This window comes from Crotalus tigris, unplaced genomic scaffold, assembly GCF_016545835.1.
Source record: "Crotalus tigris isolate CLP2741 ecotype Arizona unplaced genomic scaffold, ASM1654583v1 scf7180000024119.3904262, whole genome shotgun sequence".
Classification (NCBI taxonomy): domain Eukaryota; kingdom Metazoa; phylum Chordata; class Lepidosauria; order Squamata; family Viperidae; genus Crotalus; species Crotalus tigris.
The window spans coordinates 2088967-2114378 of record NW_024100396.1 but is presented as its reverse complement, the minus strand read 5'-3'; the positions used below and the strand labels follow the sequence as shown (position 1 = coordinate 2114378).

The following is a 25412-nucleotide window of genomic DNA, read 5'->3' as shown; positions in this document are numbered from 1 at the left end:
AGACATTTATCAAGAGATCTATATTTACCTTCTACCCCTGTTATAGTATAACAGTTTATGACTAGGATTATAAATTAACCAGTTTGACAAGTGTGTAGCAGATGGTTCGGACAAGGTAGACAGAGTGTTCAGTGGTCCTTTAGTCTGTCTGAAGAATCAGGTCATCGTATGACAGAATCTGGCACTGATTCGACTACATAATCTAGAAGGACGAGGAACAGCCTCTTCAGACTCCAGGAGCAAAATTAATCATTTCCACTGTTGTTTTCTAAAGTTGACAGCACCACTCTCCTCTTCCAGATCACTAAACTGATTGCGGAAAATATGTGTGTCCTTTTTCCACCCCCAGCCAGAAGTGTCCTTGTGGGCTATTTGTGAAGGAGGCAGATGGTTGCAGGGGTGGAAAATTCTCCTAGGCCCATTTTTACCAAGGTTCAATTTCTCCAAATTTGACAGTCCAGAAAACTGTATGTAACTACCACTGTACATTATCCTTGTCTCATTCGTAGGTTATGAAATGACCCAAGTTATATTTTACATGGTAAACCTTATGGCAGTCATACAAATGAATGAGTTCCACATGAACTAATATTCAAATAGTAGTGCACTCTCCATGTCACCAAGGATCTTACATACAGCTATAGCAATGCATTTGATCTACTCTGGTTTGGCCAATAATATAGTGGTTGGTCTTGGGCCATATGTTTGAAGAATTCATCAAACATTGGCTAGGATTTCTAGGATTTGTAATATTGACCCATATGGAAGAATGAAGTAAGCCAATAAAGAAAAGGTTGACTTCTAATATATCTAGATGGTTTCTATCACATTAGACCTGGTGGGAAGTGGAAACTACAATGCATGTATTGTGAATGTTATGTTATATCCTAAGCTGATATTTCCTCACCTGTGAAAACCTCTTAATAGATCAGTGCTAGCCACAATGTTTCTTTCAATTAACTTCACTGATTTCATCAATTTACTTTGAAGTTACTGTAATGTTACTGAGATCACGTGATTATTGAAATTTTAATATCCTCTCTGTGGCAAAATATTTTAGGAAAGAAACCATTTTGTTGGAAATCTGCTGTGAACTACAAATGTTTGAAAATAAAAGTTAAGTCCTGGATGAACTGGGCTATTTTCTTACAGAGTCAGTGTCACTGGCTTATTTTAAAGTGCAATTTTTGTGTTTAAAGAAATACTGTACTATTTGTTTAAAAACCAACGAAAGTAAGAATTTTGAGACACTGTGTTTAGCACCATTCTGTTTTCTGATTTGACTACTGCACATTTATTTGAATACAAATTATACCCTAACACTTTAAAATAAGGTGGCTCTACAATGAAAATGTAGCAACTTATTGCTAATTTGTTAGGCAGACAAATTTGGGGTTTAGTTCTGCCCCCTTTCAATAGTCAATATAAGGCATCTAAGCAATTTTAAGCAAGTTAATCTAAATAAACACATCATCTTCTGCCCACAGAACAGCTATTCCTATTCCTATATGGCAGATTAATTCTTGAATTTTTGGAAAAAGCACATCTCTGACAGTCATGTGTGGCAATGAGTGCTGCCTTAAGCATTTTTATTGATGCAAGACACATCTAGTGCTAAGATTTATGCAAATAATGAAGAGGTGATATAGTTCATTGCCAGTCCAGGTTGTCAGAAAAATATAGACCAAAAGCCATGATGTGGAACAGGCCTGATAGCCTAAAGCTTGTTTTTCCAGCAGGGAAGAAGATGAAGGAAATGTTAAAAACAGTAGAAATGATGGGGAAGAAAGTTAACTGACCCTGAAAGGGCATTGAGAAAGGCAATGGAAGGTAGGAAGAAATAAACATATTAAGAAAAGCCTACCATCATCTAGAATCCATATTTATGATATCAGTTTGAATTGGTTGATTTCTCATAATATCTCTGATAGAGATTTTGATACTCTAGTTATATTTCCAATGTGCTGAGTATGTCTTCTAGCAAACTAAAAAGCTGGCTCTGATAGTATTTATACCTTGGTGCCAGCTGGCTTTCCACTCTCCTGTTCTGGGCTTAAGAACCACAATCTGATTAGGCCTTTTGTTCCTTAAGTTTCTTGCTGCATAATTAAATGTTTTATATTATCCACCTTTAAATAATATTTTATTTGTTAGTCTTTTTTTACTAGTGTGTACAGCAATCTAGTGCAGACTATAAGTAATTTTCAACAAACAAATGTAAGAGAGAATGTCATGGATGCAACCTTGAGCTTCTGTAGAAAAAATAGAACGTAAATGAACAAAACAAACATGTTAGTAATTATATATTTAAATGTATATTGCATGCTTCATCCTATGCATGATTTTCACTTGTAGTCCTCTATAACATTGGCTTGAATACATATATTGCGCTAAAAGAATTTCCCCTTAGTGTAGCATGTTAAGATGATATGTAAAGTTTCTCCTTCAGGGTAGCATGTGTATAAAAATAATGCAAGTTAATGCATAAATTAACCTAGGTTGCACGTATCAGAATCTCTTATAGATAATATTCAGTGGTGCTTACTCATTCTAATTTATTGCTTATAAGAGTGCTCATCTTTCAAAGAAATTAAACGCAGGGGCACATATCCTAACAATATTTCATAATATGTAATTTAAAACTTCTTTCCTGAAATTCAAGATCTTTATGCTATGTCTTGCAACCTGGGGTGATAAAGATTGTGTTCTATATGACAGCCTGTTATGTTTTTTTTGAGCTGAAACAAAACTTAGCTTTCTTTTTGCCCCACTAGAGGTTGTTTTATTATATGAAAATAAGTGTTAGTAACAATCATTCTTTTAATTCTTAATTTTAAAGCTAAGCTTACACATCTCTTCCTATTTTCAGATTTCTGTCTGGGCAGTTACATGAAGTTGGCTTGGTCCAGCTGCTATTTTGCTGATCAAGCTCTCCCCCTCATCCTTTGGCCATGTTTCAGCATGTCTTTCTTGAAAGGTGTGTTGCAGTTCTAGCAACTATGCCAAGTAAGTAACAGACCCCACCTTTCCTGTGTTAGATCTGTAACTGTGACTATACCTCCGTCTAGTTCTTGAGAATGTAGTTTGAGAGTAAAACATCAGAAGGCAAGCAAAGGAGTGGCAGAAATACTTGGAGTAACTTGCTGAAGGCAATGAACCTCCATGAGCAAGTGGTGTGCAATAGCCTTACAAAGCTACTAGAATCACGGGGACTTCCGGTGGTATAGTGCTGGCGATGGCGGCTACTTTGTAGCCGTCCTCCTGAGACAGCATTAAAACCGCTGAGAACAGCAGGCATCAGCTGTTCCGCGGTTTGAAACCTCCTTCCCGGGCCAAGGGAGGGAGGGGAGTTTCACCCTGAATAGTGGTTGAGCCTCTGAGATCCCCAAAGGAGTGAAAGGAGTGCTCCCACAGAGTTCAGGGTGTCTCCGCTTCTCAGGTGCCTTTGTCCCTTGTTGTTTGGGACAAAGCAAGACGCCGCTCCCATCTCCGCGCTTAAAGAGAACTGGTGAGTTATTTAAAAAGCGGACAGAGCTGATTAGAGGATTTTATTTTTTGATTTTACTTGGATTTTAAGTTTGGATTTCAAGTTTAAAGAGTTACTTTCATTTTCTTTTTTTTTCCTTTGTTGAGAGGGAAAGTAAAATGGCGATTTGAAGTTTTTTCTTTTAAGGAGACAGAATGGATTTTGTCTATTTAATTATTATTAATTTTTTTCCTCTTCTTTTCCTATTTTTCTTTTTCTTATTACAATGATTTTTTTGAAGGAGGATTTGGGTTTTTTGAGTTAATCTCCCTCTCTTTTGTTTAACTCTTTTTTTCTTTTTCTTTTTTGTATTTTTTAAGAAGGAGGAAAGAGGAAAATAAATTTTTTTCTTTTAAGATGGCTTCAAAACGCCCAGTGATTTCTACAATTCCTAAGGTGGTTTCTTCTTCAGTGATATTACCAGTGCAACAACCTAAATCAACATTATTACCCTCTTCTTCTGCACAGTCATTAACGGTAAAAGATTTGCAAGATGTAATGGGAAATGCTATATCTTAAATTAGGGGAGAAGTGAAAGAGATTTTAGTGGAAAATAACAGGATCTTGAGGCAAGATATAGTTTTGGCTTTAAAAGGACTTGCCTCTGTTGTTGAAAAGTTGGATTTTCGTGTTGAAGAAGTTGCAGATAAAGTGGAGGTCTTGGAGGGAAAATCTGATGGCATGGAAAAAAAGATGAAAAATTTTCAAGATGAGATTCTTATGTTTCAATATAGAGAGATGGAATTTGCTTTAAGAATCAGAGGCTTGAGTGAACATCTGCAAGGAGATCTGAGAGAGATGGTTGCAAATGATTTTGCTGTGATTTTGGATAGAGAAAAAGAGGAAATACTCAGAGAAATTGAAAAAATATTTAGAGTTAATTCTTGGGTTGCAAAGCAAAGAAATCTGCCAAGAGATGTGGTAATTTACTTTGGGAAAAGATCCCTACGCAATGAAATTATACAAGTTTTTTACAATAAGAGGTTTCAGATTGCAGCACAAGATGTTATAATTTTAAAGGAGATTCCATCTAAAATTTTAAGAAGAAGAAAGGCGTTTGCTTTTTTAGCAGATGAACTTAAAAAGAGGCAGATGCCGTTCAGATGAGATATCCCGATTGGAATAGTGGTGAGCTATGCGGGGACACGTTATAGACTTAATACTGTTTTTAAAGCAAAGGAGTTTTATACTTCGGTCCTGGAAGCATGCTCATCGTCACCTATAACGTTTAAAGTCTTGGAAGAGAAGAAGGTAGAATTGCAGTCTGAAGAAGCTGTATTGATGAAAGTTGGAAAATCACAGACTGAGGGGTCTCAACAAGTGGAGATGAAGGAGCAGAGAATGACTCGGGCAGCATATAAACGCAAGGAAGAGGAACAGAAGAAGGAGGTTAAGGATGTTTTACAAGAATTTGTTTCTGAGTCTGTGGGAGAAACACAGTTCTAAGAGTTCTTTGGTGCAATCTTCAATGGTAGATCTTCAAGCAGTTTTTTCGAGGTTATTGGTTAAGAGAGATGGGTAAAGAATGTACAGATTGCTTCAAGGTTATTGACAGATTATAGTCCATTGCGGATGGAACTGGTTATTGGAAAAGAGGAGAGAAGATTATGGAGAATGAAAACTTTAGATAAGAAGTGTATGTTTAGAAATTTAAGGAGCATTTAAAGGAATATTTTGTTTTAAATATGTATAAGGGAATTTCAATGGTATAATTAATGTTTATATGTGTATTTTGGATTGTGATGACAAAGAAAGAGGGATAAATTTATGTATGATATTAGGGAGATTGAATGAAAATTTTAGATAAGTAGTGCATGCTTAGAAACTTAAGGAGCATTTAAAGGAATATTTTGTTTTATATACGTATAAGGGAATTTTAATGGTACAAACAATGTTTATATGTGTGTTTTTGATGGTGATAATAAAGAAAGATAGATAAACTTTGTATAATATAGGTATGATATTAGAAAATATTGTTTAGCTTTTTGAACAATTTATACTTAAAGTTTATAATATTTTAATGGTGGATTAGATTCTAACTAATTCACTTTATATGCAATATGATATTTTGTAATGTTATTAAGTTAGAGAGACGATTGGTTTATTAATTGTGAAAGAAACGGAAGTTTTGAATTATAGATATGGATAAATCTTACACAATATAAGTATGATATAAGAGAATACCATCTGGCTTTTGAATAATTTACATTTAATTTTCCTCTTTCTGTTCTTTATATATAATGGAGTTAAAGTATTTTACAATTTATTTACTGATTGTAACTATATTTGTTTAAGGTTTATTTGGGTTTAAAAAATTTTTTTTCTTTTTTTCTTTTAAGTTATAGTTAAGCCTGTATTCAGCTCTGGGAAGATTGGGGGAGGGTTTTGGGGTGGGTTGGGAGGGACTGGGGAAGGGGATTTTACTGTAAAAATTTTAAAAATTTTCAATAAAAAAAAAAAAAAGCTACTAGAATCACATCAGTCTGTGAGAACTGTCCTTGACTCCTGGTTTAACAAAATTTTCACTACAAAAAAGTCCCTGGCACTAGACCTTGACTTATTTCTTGACCTCTGTTCAGTGCTTTGGACATTGATTCCTTGGCAAGCTGGTTTTCAAATTAGGACTGATTTTATAATTACAAGGTTTGTCTGACAGATTTATTATGATAATAATGAGAAACAAGCTGTTGTTTGTGAGGCCAGGTCATTTTAAACATGTAACGTTCTAAACCTGACATGGTACTGGAGGTAGAGAATGTACCTGAGGTGGAAGATGTAGGATATAGTTCCCATGATTTGGAAATGAAATACCTTTTGTCGCAGCCTAAAGCTATGCCCTTTTCCATAACCATATCTCCCTGCTGATTTGCATTCAGCTTGTGATCTACCGAAGTTTTAAGAACTTTTATCAGAAGGATTGAAATGACATATTCTCTACTCTATACTTTTGAATCTGATTTTTTATTTCCAAAGCACAATGATTGTCAGATTTTTTTGGCAAATCTTTCTAATATTGTAAAGTGAAGACAGCATTTTCAGTGCACATGAAAGAACGCTGATGATTTAAAAAGTAATTTTTTGGAAGCACTTGGGTGGAAAAGGTTTAACAGAACTGCAGGAATTTTTTTATAGATTTTTTTATAGATTTTTCTATACATTTTCTATACATTTAACTATATTTCACCGATGGTCCTTGACCTACAACCACAACTGAGCCCATAACTTTATGATTTGGCATATGGTTGTAAAAATCTAAGCAATTTCTCCAAAATGAGGGAATAAAAAGTCATGGGAAAATATTGGGAAGCACTCACTAGAGATTCTATGGAAGGAGATAGGGAATCTACTTTTCAACATCTTGGTTATATCATGTACAGCATAAATTCCATTAATTTAAAAGACGGGACTCATATAGTAATTGCAGGAGACATTCCTTAGTTCTTTATTTATGTTCACTCACTTGCATAAAGGTACAATAATTTCAAAATCTAATAATCTCTAAACAGGAAAGGTATAGATCAGGGGTCACCAGTCCCCAGGCTGCAGACCAGTATCAGTCTGTGAACCATGAACCAGTCTGCGCAAGCAGCGGGCAAATGTGCAAAGCTTCATTTGCACATGTGCAGGAGCTAGGTTGCGCACATGAAACAATCCCCTCCCTACCACCACTGCTGCCAGTATGTGGAGCCAAAAAGATTGTGGTGTAGATTTTGAGATACATATTTCTTAAAGATTAAAAAATGCTATTTGGGGTGAGTCGTATGTTAATATTTTTAGAATGTAATTATAACAAGAACTAATGCTTAAAAATGTTTGTACATTCTTCTGGAGCTATTTTAAGATTAATTTAGATGTTTGATGTTTATTATAGTTGGACTGCAGTCATTTATTGTATTTGCTAACATAAAACTTAGATTTTGTAATGTTTCATTAAACTCCATTGCCTTAAGATTTTAAAATAAAGTCCGCTAATTCCAAATTTTAATGATAAAACTAAAGCGTTTATCTCTGAAAAATGTAATTAGATATTTTTTTCATTTAAGTCTCCTTCTAGATTAAAAAGGAAGGTATCTTCACAATCTTTTGAAATATATTTTTGTTCATCTCACACATTTCATCATATTATTATATAAATTTCCACCTACATTTTATAATGAAAAGCATTCGTGTCTTTTATTATATATTGTTTTAATATATTGCTTTAGTATGAAAGTTAGAATTTCCTGTCCCTGTCTTTTATATGAATATTTTTTAAAAAAAATAAATATTCTAAAGTATCCATGGTTTATTGTGGTTTGAGACAGTTAGAATATTGAAAAGTCAGCTCATCTATATCCTTCATCCAAGATAATGCAGGTAAGAAAAAAAAAATTCTAGGAAATTTATTTCTAGGAATCCTGGGTAGGTGCTTTTCCATACCTAACTCCTAAGGAGCCTGAACAGGACTGTAATGTTTCTAATCCAGGCTATATCACATATATCACATATATCACAGTAGGGCCATCTAAAAAGTTAAGAGAGTGGTGGCAATTGCACAATTACAGACACAATCCTTTTTACACGTGAACATAAAAAGCGGTGGGGCAGTATAGTCACGACCAGGGCTTTTTTTGTCATTAAAACGCACAGGAACAGAGTTCCGACACCTTTTTTTGACGGATTTTCCAAAGTTGCGCTCTTTTCCTATTGTTTCCCTTCCTATCGTTATTTGTTTTTGAAAATGCCCCACTGGTGGTACGATGCGAGGGGGGTCTCTTCTGGCGCTGCTGCCTCTTCTAGGAGGAGCCATGAGGCGCCGGAGCACCACAGCCAGTTCCTGGCTTGATTGGCTGGGTCAGACCATGTGGTGTGGAAGCCAATGGTGGCGGTGGGAGACACATAAACATGGAGGCCATTTTTCATGAGAGAGTGAGTGAGCCTTTTGCCTTTCCTTACAGAAGTTGGAGTGTGAGGTTAAAAAAAGGCGAAGTGAGAGGAAAGAAAGGTGGTTGGTGTGGAAGCTTGCCCGACAGTGAAACTTTGCTGTTTCAGTTCCTTGGGTAGTTCAAAGGCTGGGATGTCTATGAAAATCTCTTTTTAGTCTTTTATACTTTATATTCAAACTGCAGAGGGGAAGAATAAGAATAAAGGCAATATCTTGTGATTTGGAGGTATTATTATTATTAATAATATATATTATGTATTGGTCAGATGTAAAGGTAGACCTACAGTATGAGGTTTAATCAGATCTATTTATTAAATTGGGTTTAACTTAAAGGTAAATTAAAAGTAATCAGTTCACTGACAAAGTTTCAACTTTAATTTGTTTCAAGTCAATATCCATATTAAATGCCAAATGTAAATTTTTCCATCTTGTTTGACAACTTCACTCCACGTAGAAAGCTGACATTTCCACTCATTAAACTAAATGGGTATGCCAATGGTAATTGTCCCAAAAGATTAATAAAATGCCTTCTTGTAATTTAAAGCCACACAGTACATGGTAACATTAATAGTATTAACTTACCTTGAACAAAATCCTAGTCTTTTAGATACCCTAAAAATTGAAGGTTTTTTTTTTTCAACTACAAAGGTAAACCTTGTAGGGTAGGCAATGCGGGTTGTATGATATGTGTGAGTTCCGGCACCTTTTTTAATATATATATAAAAAAAGCACTAGTCACAACCCTTATCTTGATTTTTTTTTTTAATCGTGCCCTCTTGGATAAACACTGGTCAGAAAATTATGTAAAACTATTTTTATACATAATGATATTTATATGTGCTAGCGGAATTAACTTGCAAAGTTTTTAGAAACTTAGTTATCTTCTAAAAAACAAGACAAAAATATGGATACCCAAGAATTTATTTCTTTCGTCTATAGTAACTATTGTCACTATGGATTTTATGAACCAAATTTAGACTACAATTTTTATTTATTATTGATATGTAGAATTTGCAATTAGCTTACCATTCTTTTTTCTCTCAGTTAAAATGGGAAGCACAAAACTTTCATTTGCTGAAATTTTGCATAGAAGTAAAACTAATATCAAGTTTAACAACTGTTATTATTTTTATATCCCACCTTTATTACTTTTTAGAAATAATTCAAGGCCGTGAACATATCTAATATTCTTTCCTCCTAAAGAACTTTTGGCCAATTAAAACAAGCAACAGTGATATACGTTTTTCTAGAAATGGTTTCCGCCCAAAGTGTCTTTTTCATCCAAAGAACATATTTTTCAAGGATTTTCTGGTGTAATTAACTTGTTTACCTAGAAAGCAGTATTCAGAGTAAATTTGGACCATATAATGCTTGAAGTTAAAATGCTTTTGCTTGCCTGTGGTCCTTTACATCTACTAACTATTATTACTATACTTTGGGCATTCTTTTGTTTCTGAAACCATTAAAAATGTTGGAAGATACTTTTTTAAACCATGTTTATATTTCTTGCTATTTTTTCCCTTTTCTCTTTCTGTGTCAAGCAATACTGCTACTCTAAAAGGAAAAAGCTTGCAAAACAGTAGAGTGTTAAATAATTCCTAAGAAGGCCCAACATAAGTGCTAGTATCATTGTACAGTGGCCACTAAACGCTATTGAGCATAACAGTCATTGCAATATGGTGATTGCCTAATTATAGCAAGGTAAACTGACCCAGAAGACTAGCTCTCCACCTGTGATAGAAAACTGAAGGTTGATTCAAAGATATCAACTTTCAAATCTCAGTTGGCTATGAAACTGTTGAGGTTATTTTAGGCCTATCATAATCCATCAGCCTAAAGTCATAGTTGTCAAGTCCAAAACTAAGAATGACACACTGAGTTCTTTATTGTTTCAGACCTAAAGACAAAATCTTGCCAGACTGTACTACGGCATCTGCACCTACAACATACTCTGTGAACTATTAGGAGGGGCTGTCTTAATGTGGCTTAAAGCAGATTTCTTTTTTCCCCTCCTTTTAATTTTTTTTTAAATTTGTGTTTTCAAAAAACATGTCTCTAAAGGGATAAATATTAAAATTATACCATTAAAGTTCACATTAGTAAAAAATAAAACATACCAAGCAAATCACATTGGTTTCTTTTTATGATATTCAAAAGTATATTTTTTTAGCTTAATATCAAAATCTCCATTATATTATTTACAAATGTTCAAAAAAGGAAAAAGGGAAGGGCTCTGAAAAATAATATAAATATTTAATTTCTGACTCCCACTTCCTTTGTACCCCAACTGATTTGCCATACATATTGGTTTAAACTTTGAAACTTAAATATAATCTTCTACAGCAGGGTTGTTAAGTCTTGGCAAGTTTAAGACTTGTGGACTTCAATTCCCAGAATTCCTCAGCCAGCATAGTATTGAAGAAGAGCTTTCAGCATCTCCAACCAGCCAACACCCCTGAATGTACCATATTGGGGAAGACTCTTTTAAGCTACCGTAAGAGTCTTTCAGTACAGTAGTTCAACTTTGTACTTTTTTTGGCTGTTCATGTATGGTTTCGCTATGCCAATACTCTTGGCATGGGTATTCTTTATTCAGCTGGTACCGTACTTTTTATTACCTCCCTGCCTCTAATATGTAACCTAGCTGCTGTTTCAGTGGCAGCAGCTCAACACCGAACTTGATAGGTTTTTTGTGGTTCATGTGCAATGTCTTTGAGTTTGTAATACATGGACTATATCTATCTGGCAAAGTTCCTTAGTTAGCCGCCTGTGTTCTCAATGCCAGAAGGAAAAGAGCTCAAATGTGTTATCAGGTTACAGGCCCAAGCATGTTTGCTTCCAGCAATCATCGTAGCTGCCCCTTTTAATTTCAATTTAAGCTACTGCCTATTTTCTGTACCTAATCCTAACTAGATTTGGTTCAGAAATGCAACCTGGACTTCAGCAGCATTCTATGCTGTTTAAATATATGAGATTTTTTTCATCTTGAAAAGATCTTTTTTCTTCATTGTCTATTTGCTAGGCTGCCTGGTACTGATACAGGAACATAGGAACATATAGCAATATATAGCATGATGGACTTCATACTGGGTACATATAGGGATAGCTCATGGGTTTTTTCCCCTGTTATTTCATCTTACACGACTCTATCTTGACTTAGTAGCATTTTACAGCATGGTAACGTAATTGAAATCCTATAAAACTATAGTATATCTGTTGTTACTCCTACCTGTGTTTATGCTACCAAAATGGTTACTATTGAGAAAGGTCTAATTCAGAAAGCCACCTGTTTCTCTCCTCCTGTGGGTATCTGGCGTAAAACTAAAGTAATGGGGTTTGAACGATTTTACAGGCAAAGCATAGCAATTCACGTGTATGAAGTTAACCCATGTATGGCACTCATTGTTGACTCTAGCTGCCCACCCCAACCTGTCTTCATGCTCTCTAAATCATGAATTTAATCTTTAGAATACCCTTTGCAATTATAGCATGGAGCCATGAGAGTATACATTTTAAACATTTAAATTATAATTAATATTGTTGTTTTGGTTTGCTTTTGTTCCTTTTGTTTTGTACAAGCAAACTTTCAATGAAGTCTACCCCTTACCTCCTCCCAAACATACCTCATACATTCTCTCAGCAGTTTGACAGTATTTCTCCATCTTGCAACTTCTTCCTGTAGAAATGCATAGCATTTTGCAACATTGAGGAATGTTATATATACATTGGCAGGCAAGAGTTTTCAACACATCTTAAAAATTAAAAAACAGATATTTGAAGAGATAGATCTTCCCTAAGCACAACCAAGATAACATAACTGCTCCTCCCTGTTAACACATATTACTTTTGATGGATTATCTGACTGACTTTTAAGGCTTGTACATTGCCCTTAAAAACCAAGTTGCCTAAATCAGCTTATGGCAGGTTAAAATCACCGAATAAAAATCTAAACAATTAAAATAGGTAATGATACAAATTTACTATAATCCTTAATAGTAAAAAAGAGACAGGTTAATAAAAAAATAAATACACACAAATGAGTAATTTCTCATTTTAAACAGCAGATACATTTAAAACCAACACATGAATTGTTTAAAATGCCTTGGTGAATAAAAATGTTTGCATAGTATTTAAAAGTCAAATAGATTTCCCTGGTTTTAGTGGGAATGAACAAGTCAGCATGATGTTCATGCTAACATAGAACAGGATAAGGCTGCAAATGCGGAGATACAAGGAAAGCTTTGGAGGACACAGCTGTTGGTTATACGCACTTCCAACAGCACTGAAATAATACTGTTTGGTTGCCAACACCGAAATAAGATTAACTAGCATTCCATTCTAAGTTGAGAATTCTTTTGTTGCCTCAGGAAATGAAATTTCTTGGGCCATCTTTGCTGAGGATATCATATCAGGCTTAGATTAAATTCAAAAGTGTGTTTTCACTTTTAAAGCAGCTCATTGCTGGGACTAATATAAAAATTTCTTGTAAAAGACATTGGTCAAAACACAGCTTTGATGGCCTTTAGAAGGTACTGCATGTTCTTAGTTAAAGAAGATGGGTGTTAATTGAGTTCATTATAAACAGCGTTTATAAACAGCATTGTAAAGCATGCTGTTTTAGAAATGTTGTTTAACTGCTTTAATTGGTTTGAAGTATGTTTATAAGCTCTCTACTGATGTGAGATTTGAATATTCAAAATATGAATAAAACAGTAAACAGGATTTGTATTTACATCCTTTTGGTGGAATTTTCTTATATCTATTCCATTTATGGGCAAAAGACTTATGTGAATCCTAAATGCATCTATCATTAAATGTCAACATATTTAGCTAGGCATGGAATTAAATAGGAGGACTTTTTTATGGAAATACAATGGAATTACTGTACATGCAAGAGGGCTCTTCATTGATATTACCTGGAAAACAGAGAAAGCAAAGATTCCTTCTACACTGTTGTATCTCCAGGCTTTTGCTGCTTTTTATCAAATTGATGGGATCAGTGTCATAGCATTTCACTGAAAGCGCTGTCCCTTTGGGACACGTGTGCAATGTTGCAATGCATGTAGAAAAGGATCGGGCTGGTACTGTGATTTGCAATTCTGCTTTTGTCAGTCTGAAGTCCCTTGTTCCTCTTCTTTCCTAGGATGTTGCTGCTTCTATAGCATTTCCAGAATAGCTGTTCAATAGCCTCTTCCCATGCTTCTCTTCCCTCCCTCTAATAATTATTCCTGATAAGGCAGGGTTAGGGATGTTACAAGCTTTTTGTATCAAGCTGCATTATCACTTTTCAACAATTATTTAGAAGAAGTACTTTGAACCTTGGGTAAATACAATTACTCTCTGCTATTCATTAAAACAACTGGTCTTGTTTCAATCTCCCAACATAGTCTAAAAAATATAGCTGCTTCAAATTACGTGAATCAACTCCTTAAAGATGTTTCACTTTTTTTATATGACAAATCTGAAAAAAATGTGGGTCTGTTTTAAGGGACATCCTCCCCGAAGTACCACCCAATTCCAGATCCAAACAATCTTATTCCCAAGTCACATGATGCCCAAGTCACAAATCACAAACACTAACATCACCTGAAGCTCAAATTTAAATTTGGATTTTCCCAGGCTGCAGGAAACTCTTTCAAAACAAACCAAGAATTCAGTATAAAATTAACCAAAGCACCAACAAAAAGGTAATATAAAAATGCAAATATTTACATTATGTCAGATTATAATGCAAGACTAGTGCAACAAACACCTACACATGCACAAATATTATATTCTACTTCAATTTTAGGAACCACATTTTTTATGTTTATGACTTTTTGCTTGATAGGAATTTATTTTCAAAAAAATGTATAATACTAAGAATTTTACTATGGTATAATGTTATCCTGTCTTGTTTCCCATTTGCTTAAACCTTGTTTTTGTTTTATCACAGTAACACATATTAACATAGAAAAAGTGTACTTAAGTTAACAAGAAACTAGGGACTGAATAATTCTTTTAAAGAATCTCCTAAATTACATGTAAAATATATTTTTAATTGTCTTTGTGTAATGCACCCATTTTTGGATTATATATTTGGTCAGTTAAGCTTTAACTGCTGGTTGCCACAAAAATCTTTTTGTTAACTTGGAGGCAATCATTCAAACAAATTCAGGGTATTTATCTAATTCAAAAATACATGCTTCTATAGCTGTACAAATTATTCAGCTAAATTTGCTGTTGTATAAGTGCTGGAGCATTATGGTATGAACAAACCTGTAACAGAACACCATCCTATGAGCAGGAAAATAATGCAATCATCAAGAATGCTAGCAAAACAAATATATGGCTATAATCATTTTAATATAAGGCTGCATTTTCCCCATAAAAGCACCAAACACAACACATATTTACCTAGTATTTTTTTTATCACATTTTGATATAAAATCCAAGGAGCCAAGCATTTAGATTTACTCATGAAAATCAATGCAGTCAACGTTAGAAAATTACGTATATTAGAAATCATTTGATGGCACTCTATTGTTGCTATTGTAATCACTGTAATTTTCATTGGTAACAGTACTTCGTGATTAAATAGGGTTCTCACAGAATCACTATGAAAGATACCGGAAGAATCAGGATATAGCATCTGGTTATAAAAAGCTCTTCACATTCAAGTTGGCATTATATTTTTTTTCTTGGAAATTTATTAGAGATTCATATCATGCCATTTTAAGTGGAAAAGGTGAAAGCAAAGTAATTTTGTTCTATGAATTATTCATAATTATTCAGACTGGGTAAGATTACCATCCAGGCACTGATTTCGCTGACAGTTTCTTCTGCTGCTCCTCCATTATGCTTGTCAATTTTATTTCTTTTATCTGCAATTGCTTTCTTAGTTACTGAACTCGCCCCTTAGGGCTTCCTCTTCAGAAAAACAGAGTATTTCAAATCAGCAAGAATGCAGACCGGGTGCAACTTGCCTCAAAATCACAGTTCTCCATGAACTATCCACCCTCCACCCCAGAGCATTTCAAAATTCACATCCACAGATGTGACTATTTCTGATAAAGTTTATATATATTAGGTATTTATATCTAAAGTTACATATAAAAGAAAAAGCAGAAGACAAAAAACATAATACACTGAGAAAGAGTTACAGTATATTTTTCCTGAAAGATCCCAGGAGTCGGGGTATATGGTGATCCTTCCTTCCTTGGTTGTCAGTGTAACCCATCCTAGCTGCATAGTACCACGCAGAAACAAACCACAGTTAAAACAGACTGACTTCAGCACTCTATTTCCAACATGATGCGGACAAGGGGTGCCCTCGTGACAGGCTAATCCATACAAACATACACTTCAGAGACCCCAAAGCCATTAACTGCTGATGGAAAAGAGAAGGTAAAAGAAAGTTAGCAGCACTTGGGATCGACTGCAATGCCAGAGAAGCTCCACTTGATGGCTGGTTGTGTCCCTGCTAGTCGGTTGCTCTCCTGTACCCGTCCAAAAAGACTGGAACTGAGTTGAATCAGGGAGCCTGCTTTGCTGGTTTGAGCTTTGGCTCTGACTGATCTTTGGCTACCTACAGAACCAGGACTAAATACTACTCTGGGATGTTTAGATGGCTTCAAGAGTGAAGAGCGAAGAGGAAAAGAAAAAAAAAAGAGAGAGAGAGAGAGAGAGAGTAGAAGGGGGAGAGAAGGCCCCAGGCAATGATAGGTAGCATCTCCTTTCTCCTGTTCTTGCAGGTGTCTATCACAGTGGCATAAGCAACGGTTCACATGCAAGGCAGAAAACGAATCATTCTCCGTCAGAAGTATTTAGGAAAAGAGACTCCGAGCGGTGCCTGCCTCCGTTCAACATCGATGCTAATGCCAGAAGCCTACATCCACATCCCAGGTGGTCTGCTGCTCCTGCACTCCAGGAAAAAACGGAAATATGCAGTATATTAGAACACACCAACAGTTTCTCTGCAATAAAAATAATAATAAAACCTATGCTGCTCCGTGCCCGGTTCTAGGCATCTGCTTTGCCGCACTGCGACTAGAAAGCTGCAGCAGGGAGAGCTCTGGCACTTATAGTAATGTAGAAAGCAGCAGCTCTGTGACAAAGCAGTCAGCTGACTCACACTGCTATAATTCTGTGTCCTCTAAAAATAAGGCTAGTTTGGAAGGCAGCACCAGAAGGATGACCTGGCATCCCAAATCTGTTTTTCAAAAAGTAATGATCACCTAGGTAGTGTTTGGAATTCTTCAATTTTCTTTAAATTGCATGATTTTTGTGGTTTCGTGCTGTTTTGAACAGGCTAGTTTTCTACTGACTGGAAAAAGCACAGTCTGGCTGCTTTATATGAATTCCGGCATACAGAATTGTTTGTAATATTTATAAGGATAACAAAGAGTTGTGAACCTACGATGCATTGGAAACAGGCATGGTTCTTTTTTTTTTTTTTTAACCTATCATCAAATCTGCCCTTTTCTAACCAAAACACAAGGGTGGTCCTCAGAATCAAAAAAGAGGATGAAGATGATCAAGATTTTGCACTTTTTAACGAGATGAAAGGAAGAAAATTAGTAAATATGCAAGAGTAATTATATTAAGGTTTTTTTTTAAAAAAAAACACAGTTTAATTAAATTCTAAACAATTCTCTTGGCCTCATCCACTTTTTGGTATTCAGCTGTCAGCCCTTTGAGGTAGCTCAGGCAAGAAGCACAAACCTTCGGTATTAACACTAAGTTTATTATAAGGTTATAGTAACAGAATCTTGCAAATCTGAAAATACTCTTCCCTCATATTATGGTCCAAGAAACTAGGAAGGGTCCCTTTTGGCACATTTGCCACACCCCTGTATCTCCTCCAGGTGAAGCTGCCTCTTATCTGCCTGTGGGGCTCAGTGGTTTCTCCTGTCTCTCAAAAACATTGTCACAGACCATTATATCAGTCTGTAGTACAGCGGTCTTCAAACTTGGCCCTTTTATGACTTGTGGACTTCAACTCCCAGAATTCCTTAGCCAGCGTGCCTGGCTGAGGAATTCTGGGAGCTGAAGTCCACAAGTCATAAAAGGGCCAAGTTTGAAGACCCCTGCCAAAGGCATTCTTGTGCTAGGACAGTAAATGTCATATACAATATAAACTAAAAATTTAAGAGCCTAATTGTTGCTGCTTTGATTCTGGCATTCAGCATGCGTTCTTTCCAAATGGGGACTATGCAACAAATTACTCAGAAGACTATCTCTCCCCAAATGTCTCTACCAGTCATAGCCAATCTGGCAGCATGCCTGCTCTTTGTGGTGTGGGGCCATGGGTGTCAACTGGCAGAAAGAGGGCTTTTCTTGTCCATGGTCCTTGCCCATTGGAATATCAGCCCCCTTAGATTAGATTAGTCTTTTTCCTGTTGACTTTGAAGGTTCTGAAAACTTGGGTTAGTGTGTGTGCCTGGGACCATGGGTGTATGACAGAGCCTGCCTCCTGGCTATGTTTATAGATGTTCAATGATACTTGGCTGCTTTGTGTTTTATTTTTTGTACTTTATTGTAAGCCATCTAGAGTCACGTAAGTGAGGTGGGCAGTTGTAGAAGTCAAACAAATAAATAAATTTAGACAGAAAACTGTATCAAGAGCTTCCAATGTTGATGTTTTTGGTCATCAAAACTACCTGGCATTTCTCCTATAATTATAAAACATCTGGTGTTAAAAGTATATATTAAACATAGCATACATTAATAATTGATTGTGACACACAACATACTTAACCTAGTTATGAACCCATCTAGTGGTGGTCACATAATATCTTTAGACATAAATGAATCAAATCTAGTTGAGTTAACTCAAGAAGTTAAACTATTCAAAAGCAGATTAATGTTAACGCTGACCAAAGCTCTTTAAATGCATCTCTAGTTTTTACCTGGATAGTTAAAAATGTGAGATGAATCAACAAAGTCAAGGTGTTGCTTTAATGATGAAAGATAAATTGCTGCATTCATGAGTGCAAGTAAATGATTAACTGGACATTACTTTATAAGGAAAGGAACCAGAAATCTATAAAAACACAGGCAGAGAAAGATGAAAAAAAATGACACTGTTGACAGAGGCTGGAAAAGGGGTTATTTAAAATTTATAAAATAAAAAAGGGAAGAGTGGGTACTCTTGTGACATCACTATTTTAAGCACTAGGGAAAAGTTTTGTTGATATCTCTTTAAGAAGGATCCAAAGATGATACCATCTGTTCTTACAACATTAAATAAAGCTATAATGATTCATAATCCATTGGTGTTCTTAATAAATAAGGGACGGACTATAACATTCCCAAGTCTCTGGATTACACAGAAAGGATCTTCATATATAATGTTCAGAGAAATTTTCCAGTATAGATTTCCCTGATGCTATTTCACCTATGAGGCAGGTCAATGAGAGAGTGGGTGAACACGCAATAGTGGCCTGGAAGGTGCTGACCCCGTGTTCTCCACTGTGCCTTTGTCATTGTCAACTACCAACACCTAGTCACAGCATGAACACAAAATCTGCGAGTTAAGCTACCTTTTCAGTGGAAAAACTGAAAAGAGAATGGAGGTTTGTACTGACGGAGAATGGTCCCTTGTTATACCCTTTGGAGACGATTTCCTTCCAGGCTATCAGCCTTGCCTGCAATGTCCCAGCCTAGACAACTGATTATCTCATAGAGTCCCCTTGTATTTTCAGTCCAAAGAAATGAGGATTCTGTGTGCACATTCAATTGAATATGCTCAGAGTTTCATGATCAGCAACATTGAAAGAGCAGAATGCCCCAATACTTAAAACCTTATAAGAAGGTTGAGTTCCACTACAATTAACTTTTTTTTCTTTACTCACTTAATTTTTGAAGATTTTTTTTTTTAAAAAAAACTAAGGATGTTTCAAACAAATGCCCGCTTCTTAATCTGCAAATTTGTGCAGGTATAGGACTACAGCATATGTGCAATTTTATACATATTTATCTGAACATTTTGCTGGAAACTACTTCTAAGAAAACATATGCAGGACTGCTTACAAGTAATCTGTTAAAATTAGCTCATACCCCTCCCCACCCCTAAAACCTTTAAATAAGAATGTCACATCAAGCATATTGGGTGATTGCAATCAATTCTGCAACAAAACAATTTTTTTCTGTTGTTCCTTTCTTTCTGTTGAATGGTCCTGTATTTAAACGGTTGTTCTGCTCAGTCATTACCAACTCATTTTAATTTATTAAGCTCTAAAAGAAGCATGGCATCCCAATTTCCATAGAATATAGATGTGTTGTTATATTTATGTATCTGCATAATCTTTAAAGAAAATATGGACAAGGAAGGTGGAAAGGGGAGGAAACCAAGACAATGTTTATTTGATTATATCACTGAGTAAACTGGAAAGAATTTGGTTGATATTTTTAAGTTCTTTCTGTGAAAGAGGTCCTGGAAAAGGAGCAAGCCAGGATCCAGGAAGCCTCAATATTCTGATACACACTTCACCATAGTTAATAATGATCCTTGAAATAAATAATGATCTCTATTCCCACTGTAAATATTTTGATAGACTACCTTTCTTTATAGGCACAGGGGCCTAACAGGGATTATTTGGGCGTTTTTCTGAGCCTTAGTTTTGTTACATGGCACAGATTTTTTTTAAAAAAAATAAACATACTTATTAAGTCTATAAAAAATATTTTATCTGCTATTTAACCATTCAGCATATGGAAAATATGGAAAAAATTATCCTAAATATATAATACAAAACATGTATAGCATAACAACTATTTTTCTTGTTATGCAGTTGCACTGACATTTGAAAACTAACATTTTTCTATTTCACTTTGAAAAACTGTACTATGTAGCCTTTTTCCCAGATTTATCATGGAAAATGTCAATCTATAGGGAAGCCATCTTTTACTTTTTTAAAAATTATTCCCCAAACTGTTTTGAACAGCAAAGCTCTTAAACCATCTGTGCAAAAGTATAAAACTGCTCAACTGCCATATTGTTACACATTTGTTATTGGACAAGAGATGGCCTGGTTAGCAAAATACTCTAATTAAACATTAATATCAACATTAGAGATGACTTCTTGAATACATGTACACACACATATAGCACATATTGTTTTTTACCACAGTAAGCGGTTTCATTGAAGTTCCACACTGAGTGTTTGTGTTCATTCAAGCACAGGTATCTGGCTAGGTCAGATGATTAAAAAAAAACAAAAAACCAAAGGCAAAATAAAAACAAACCAGAAAAACCTCACCTTGTAAGGGTAATTTATAACAGGACACGTGCCAAGTTCATTTGGTTTATATAAACACATAGAGACAAAACTCCAGGAACAATTATTCTTCCAAGTATTGCAAAACAAGAGAGAGCATACTGTGTGCCTCTGAACACGTCATAAATGTTTAAAGGTATTGATAAAATGATGGCGTGCCTAGTTACAAAAATAATTGTAATGCTGCTTGGTAATTTTTAGGTATTATGTATGTTACCAAAAAGATAGCAGACATAGAAACAGTGGTTTCAAGAGTACACTACAAAGAAGAAATGAACTGACTGAACGAAAATTCCCCATTTCCCTCATGAAATAATGGTCCGGTTTTCACCTGTAGTTGAAGTCCAAACACAAAATAAATGAACATGATTTGTATGTTCAATGTAGTAAAAGGAATACACCCATGCACATTTTAAAACCAGTTTGTAAGGACAAAAACTGTATGTTAAATGTTATGCAAATATGATCCTCAACACTCATTTATTTTAAGCAGACTTTGAGCAAAGAATCCGATCTCAAAAATCCAGTAATTACTACTTGTCTGCACACTGCTTTCTGTGCCAATTGCCTTTAGCAGCTGCTTTTTCCCCTGCAGAGTTCAAAGCAGGAGCATACTTTGAATGCCATAGGTAGGAAAAATACTTGGGGAAAACTGTTAGAAATAGAGAGAAAAGAGGTGTCAGTAGGCCTGTTCATGAAGCTGTTTTTCTGCTTCTAGGCACTGTTTGACTCCATACATTATGCTGTTCCTGAACATGGAAGAAAATATTAATAATAATGCTCAATTCACCTACTGTACAAGCGTTAATCTCTAAACCATAAATGGCTTAATTTCCAAATAAGCAGTGGCATTAAAATTCAGCCTCTAATGCACATGCACGCCTGTTCAATAGTACAATGTTCTAGAACTAAGTCAGGAAACAGCAAAAAGGAAATAACATACTTGATAGCAAGTAAACTATTAACTGACACCAGCTATTCCAACTGCAGGCAAAACAATAAATGATAACACAGCACCTGGCCTTCTATAACATTCTTCCTGAGATATACTGTAGATATTGTAATAACTGAACATTTTCTGACTGGTAAATAAAAATAATAAAAGCTTCTGCTGTTTGTAAGAACAGTTGATGATATATTCTGTTTAATTCCAATTTTTAATTTCTTTTTCAGATTTATAGTACAATTCACAGGACAAAAAAGAATGCTGGAAGGATAAAGGATGGGGTACACTGACTGAAATCATGACTTAGCCAGGTCAACATTGTTTTGATCAAGACAGAACAATCCGTTTTTCAGCAAAGGAATGCACTACTCTTCCTGGCACAGGTGTTCTTTTCTCAAAAAAGAGACCTGCTTGAGATCTCCGCAGGCACCTTGTTAATGGGACTGCGGTAAGATCTATTAGGTTAACAGGCAAAAGACAGAAGCCCTTTTCTGGGGTTGATTCATTCTAATGGAAGACTTTTCTAAAGGGATTGAGCCAGTTCCATCCCTGTTTCTAAATCAATCTTAGGCTGCAATTCTAGGGCCCCAGGGATGAAGAATTAGAGCATTACAGTACTACCAACAAGGCCTGAAAGCCAGCAAAAAAAGCAGCAAAAACATAAAGCCAAGTCAGATTTTAGAAAGCTGTGGAAATTATAGATAAATTTATTTTATATATCACATTATTGTATGTCTCTTGATTTATGGAAACTACCTTGAATTATGTAATGAAAGGTAGAACATAGCTATTTCTTTAAGTATATTTTTTTGACTGCATACCACCACATTGTCCATGGAAAATATTTTTTATACTAACACCTTGAATGTTCCATTAAAATATAACCACAGTTTAAACTAGGTTTCCAGTCTGGTACTGCTCACTCACTGTAATATTTATTGAGCTACAGCTATTTCATTTCTCCTTTATTGGTATTTCATTTCTCTTAATAATAAATAAAAATTAAGTTCAGTTGCATTTGGCAGACTTGCTCCAAACATTGGATGTCGTCATTATAAATCGAAATTTGGAATGAACTGTCTGGCTCATACTGCTTCGAGCAGATATTTCATATCAACTACAAATTCAAGCATGAATAAGGATGACAGAAAAATCATGACAATACAGCAATTCATTGAAATTATTTTTTAAAGCGCACTCACCTGCTTAATTAAAAGAATTCTTATCTAAAGATCTGATGGATCAATGGAAACAGCCTTCTTGACTCCCCTTTTTTCCCCCCACTCTAAAACTACCATGCCTGAAAGTTTCACACATAACACTTTGTCCACATTGCTAGCAAGCTAATTCTTTTTTCACTTAAATATAAATAGGTTTCTTGCATTTCTTGTTGCTGGGTCAATTGGATGCTGCACATAATTTTCATCTTCACAAATAGCAAGCATCTGTTTAAATTCTCACAAATTGAACTGAAAACATTTTATGCAATAATCTTAAACATTATTTATAGAGCCTTTTCATGCATTTTAAGACTTGCAAACATAGCCCTACATATCAATGTTCCCAGCAAAATATGTGCTGGGATGTAGAGGTATACATTCACTTTAAGTAAAGGGAATCAGTCCTTTGCTAAGTCACTGCATGACTTGGAACATTGGTAGTTCACCCTATGATTAGTAGCAGTAACCAGGATCCTTCTAGCTGTTGATCTGCCTAATTTAATTAATTTCCTACACAAGTCTTCAACTAAATAGTTATAAACCAAGGAGTGTTCCTACCTGCAACTACTATCATCCTACTTCTGTATTTCTTGAGCCACTTTTCAAGGCACAGCAACTTTCCTGAATTGACAGTTGACAGCTTCATATGTACAGTATTATATCTTTATTTCAGGAGCACTTTACCCTGAATATTATGCAACAAAGACTTTGACAGGTGAGTTTGTTATTAGTGATAAAGATCTTTTTTCCACACTGTTTGTTTGGCTGGCTCACTTTGTCTCAAGATGGAGCTCCCATAATGGTAAATATTTAGCCCCCTGCACTTTATGGGTTTAATGGATCTGGTTCCTTCTCTGGATTTTGAAAGGACAGGATTGTAGTGCTGCACAAATGCAGGGGGTGTCACTGCTAGATTGTATGGAGCAGTCATCAGGTTTATTTTTATTTTATTTATTAGATTTGTTGGCTGCCTATCTCACTTCAAGGCGACTCTAGGCGGCTTACAAAGGTTGGGGTAAACTCCCTAATTGGTGACGATTGCTTCAGTTCAAACTTGACTGCTAGTGACATCCAACTACAGGTAGTCTTCAACTTATCATCATTTATTCAGTAAATGTTGAAAATGTGGACCCAAAGTGATAGTCACTAAAGAGCACCTGCAGTCATGTGAATAAAATTTAGATGCTTTGCAATCCTCTCACCTTCACAACCAATGGCAGAGACACTGCAGCTGCCCTCACCTGCCTATCTTCTGCCCCCTCCATCCTACCCACCTGAACCCCTTGGGCTTACCTCCCATCCAGCTGGGTCTCCACAGGCTTGGGCCTGCTTCCCATCCCACTGAGTGCCACACCCTTGGACTTCATCCATCCCATCGTGCCTCACTTCATTTATCTTTTCTGAAGAATGCCTGTCTTAAGGACAGCTGGTCTATTTGCTGCGTGGCTTTCCTGTTGTACAGAGGCCACATGGTTCCATCCAGGAAGCAGGTGTCATTTTGGAAATGGTTGCAATTCTTGCAAGTCAGTAAGCCAGTTTTCTTTTCAAAGGGAAATCTTTGGAAAAGTGGAACAAGGTGTTTAGTGCGGTGGGGGTGGGGCAAAGGTGTGGGACCCAGTGGGGCTGGAATCTGCAAGGAGGGTCTTGTTATGGAGAAGGCCCAGGGAAGGTCATGTGTGAACTATGGCCCTGGCCTGCAGGCTTCCTCCTCCTTGTACCTATATTCTTTTTAACAATCCCACTTAACAATTTCAATGGGGAGTGCAGAGATGGTGGTTATTAAGCGAACCAATTGCATGAGCGCTTCACTTAATGACCGCCATAATTTGTAACCATATTTTTGGGTTATGATTTTGATTGTTACGTTTAAGACTACTTGTAGCTTTATCAGAGGCAACAGGGAGACGATTGTGATTGCCCTTCTCCTTCCCCCACCTTCTTCTTTTCATTTTGCACTCTAGTGCAGGCATGTCAAACTGCCGGCCCACGGGCCGGATGCATCACACCGAAACCGTGCCCACATTGCCGGCAATGGGGAAAAAGTCGTGATACGTCACGTGACATCATGTGACATTGTGAGTTTGAGATGCCTGCTCTAGTGCAATAGCTATCCTACTATTTCTTCCATTCAGCTTCACTAGGTCCAATCCTGCTGAATCAAATTAACCAAGGTGATTGTTAATAGATCATAAAAATTTACTATAATGACTCATATATATTGGTGGTGATCTGGTTAATATTTGCATTGGTAGCTTTGGAGAAGGAGGTTTAATGTGCAAAGAGAAAAGAGAAAGCCTTTGGCAACTTTATCTAAAATGTAGGCCAAATATACTTTCCCTCCCTCCCTCCCTCCTCCACCTTCCAGGAAGACTGGTAAAGCCCCACTTTTTTGTCAGTTTCATCAAAACATTTGCTTTCAGTATCAATTATTGCACAACTGGGATTTAAATTCTAAAAATTGACAGGTGCCATGGTTCACCCATACCCTAAAGCAGTGGTTCTCAACCTGTGGGTCGGGACCCCATTTGGAGTCGAA

At 35.9% G+C, this 25412-nt stretch overlaps 1 long non-coding RNA gene across 1 annotated transcript in view; it reads right to left on the bottom strand.

Annotated features, from left to right (window-relative positions):
* LOC120298676 overlaps positions 1–24160 on the bottom strand; it is a 32069-nt gene extending 7909 nt beyond the window's left edge. The window contains exons 1-2 of the long non-coding RNA XR_005554172.1: positions 23435–24160; positions 12074–12126 (exon numbers count right to left, since the gene is read on the bottom strand). This is a non-coding gene — a long non-coding RNA (uncharacterized LOC120298676). The remainder of the gene's footprint in view (positions 1–12073; positions 12127–23434) is intronic.
* Positions 24161–25412: the final 1252 nt, after the last annotated feature.